The sequence below is a fragment of the Cebus imitator genome, unplaced genomic scaffold (assembly GCF_001604975.1).
Source record: "Cebus imitator isolate Cc_AM_T3 unplaced genomic scaffold, Cebus_imitator-1.0 Scaffold23, whole genome shotgun sequence".
Lineage (NCBI taxonomy): Eukaryota > Metazoa > Chordata > Mammalia > Primates > Cebidae > Cebus > Cebus imitator.
In genome coordinates this window covers 2548876-2551618 of record NW_016107338.1, presented here as the reverse complement: position 1 = coordinate 2551618, position 2743 = coordinate 2548876, and the positions used below count along the sequence as shown (strand labels likewise).

Below are 2743 nucleotides of genomic sequence, written 5' to 3'. Positions count from 1 at the left end.
GTATACATGACATAAAGTTAATAAGGGATTGCAGAATGAATGGAAAAAATATAAAAATGAAGAAGACAATTAAACTCAAGTAACAGTTATAAATATTACCTATATACTTTGATATGGTTTGGCTCTGCATCCCCACCCAAATTTCATGTTGAATTGTAATTCCCAATGTTGGGGGAGGGACCGGTGGGAGGTGATTGGAACATGGGAACAGTTTTCTCCCTTGCTGCTCCGTGATGGTGAGTTCTCACAAGATCTGATGTTTAAAAAAAAAAAAAAAAAAAAAAAAAAAAAAGCCGGGCGCGGTGGCTCAAGCCTGTAATCCCAGCACTTTGGGAGGCCGAGGCGGGTGGATCACGAGGTCAAGAGATCGAGACCATCTTGGTCAGCATGGTGAAACCCCGTCTCTACTAAAAATACAAAAAAAATTAGCTGGGCATGGTGGCGCATGCCTGTAATCCCAGCTACTCAGGAGGCTGAGGCAGGAGAATTGCCTGAACCCAGGAGGCAGAGGTTGCGGTGAGCCGAGATCGCGCCATTGCACTCCAGCCCGGGTAACATGAGTGAAACTACGTCTCAAAAAAAAAAAAAAAAAAAGTGTGTGTCACTCCCCCTCAGCTCTCTCTCTCTCTTGCTACCATGTGAAGACATGCTTGCTTCTCCTTTGCCCTTTGCCCTGAATGTAAGTTTCCTGAGGCCTCCCCAGTCATGCTTCCTGTACAGCCTGTGGAACCATGAATCAATTAAACCTCGTTTCATTTTTTTTTAATTATTTGCATAGATTTATTTACTTGGTTTGGAATTTTGAGGCTCCACTTCAAAAGCTGATCTTTGTAATTTTCCCGAAAAAATATGGAACGCTTCACGAGTTTGTGTATCATCCTTGCGCAGGGGCCATGCTAATCTTCTCTGTATTGTTTCAATTTTAGAATATGTGCTGCCGAGGCAAGCACATCTCCTTTCTTAATAAATTTCCCAGTCTCAGGTAGTTCTTTATAGCAATGTGAGAATGGACAAATACATACTTTGTATTAAATAATACAGTAAGTAAATACATAAATACATTCATTCAACAAATATTGTTGAGCATCTACTATGAATGTTCTAGGCTCTTATCAAAGAACTGGGTATATGACATGAATATGACACTGAGGATGCACCCATGGTGTTTGTACTCTAGTGAAGGAGACTGACAACAGACAAGTAACCAATAAATAATAAAATAGTATGTTGTGAATAAGTGCTACAAAGGGCAATAAAGCAGAGTTATGGGATGGCTGGGGAAATGGCTGTTTTAAGTAGGATGGTTAATTTACAAGCTGTTTGAGGAAATGGCATTGAACAGAGATGTGAATAATGTGAAGAGGTGAAGAGTGGGAAGGGACTAATAAGCAGGGCCACTACATTGCACAATTCCAGGATCACTATTCACATTATTCCATGTATTTTGAAGTTGTGTATTAGGCATAGATCCATTTAGGGCTGCCTACTCTGGTTTAAAGCTTTATTTGATTATGTAATTTAAATGAATCCTGCAAGAAACATGTATGTCTTTTAGAAAAAATAATATATTTTTAAGATAGCATCCCCATACCCTCCACTGCTTCTTTCCCTGAGTTGGCCTTCAGGTGTATGGTGTGAGAAAGTTTACATAATCTCATAGCTTTGAAGAACAGCCTCTTCAGGTCCACATGGTGTCCTTGTACAGTCAGAAATATCTTCGAGGATGAACATTTATGGCCAGGATAGCAATGGGATGTAAGGAGCGGTTGATGAACTTCTCTTGTCTCACTTCCTACCACAGGTGCCATCTATTATAAATTCATGGCTGGCTATTACCACTGATAAAGAGAAAAGTCTTAAAAGCAGGTAGAAAAAAAAAGGCCATTTTAAGAAGAATGGTTAGTTTAAGAGCTGTTTGAGGAAAGACCATTGAACAGAGATGTGAAGAAATGAAGAGCAAGAAGGGGCTGGGAATCACAGAGGGGAAAAAAAATAGATAAGAATTACCGCAGATTTCTTATCAGAAACTATAGAAGCCAAAAGACAATGAAGGAGTGAGGTAGCAATGTGGATATCTGGTGGTAGTATGCAGGGACAGATAGGAGACAAAAACCAGTTATACAATTCTAAGAGATTATGTCAGTGAGAGAGAGGGAGGCAAGAGAAGCCCATCACCCTTCCCCACATCCTATTGCTTTTCAGGTAATAAATCTTCATCCTTGAAGATTACATGTTCATTTTTTTTTTTTTTTTTTTTTGAGGCGGAGTTTCACTCATGTTACCCAGGCTGGAGTGCAGTGGCGCGATCTCGGCTCACCGCAACCTCCGCCTCCTGGGTTCAGGCAATTCTCCTGCCTTAGCCTCCTGAGTAGCTGGGATTACAGGCACGCGCCACCATGCCCAGCTGATTTTTTGTATTTTTAGTAGAGACGGGGTTTCACCGTGTTGACCAGGATGGTCTCGATCTCTTGACCTCGTGATCCACCCGCCTCGGCCTCCCAAAGTGCTGGGATTACAGGCTTGAGCCACCGCGCCCGGCCTTACATGTTCATTTTAAAAAATTTAATTGTGGTAAAAATATATATAAAATTTACCATGTTAACTATTTAAGTGTACAGTTCAGTTACAGTAAGTGCATTCTCACTGTTGTGCAATCATCACCACAATCCACTCACAGAACATTTTCATCATTCCTAACGAGAATTCTGTACCCATTAAACACGAACTCTCTATTCTCCCCATC

The 2743-nt window shown here is 40.9% G+C and overlaps 1 non-coding gene across 1 annotated transcript; it reads right to left on the bottom strand.

The window, feature by feature from the left end:
- Positions 1–843: 843 nt before the first annotated feature.
- LOC119470144 lies at positions 844–950 on the bottom strand. Its single transcript, XR_005199022.1, has one exon. It is a non-coding gene; the product is annotated as a U6 spliceosomal RNA (small nuclear RNA).
- Positions 951–2743: the final 1793 nt, after the last annotated feature.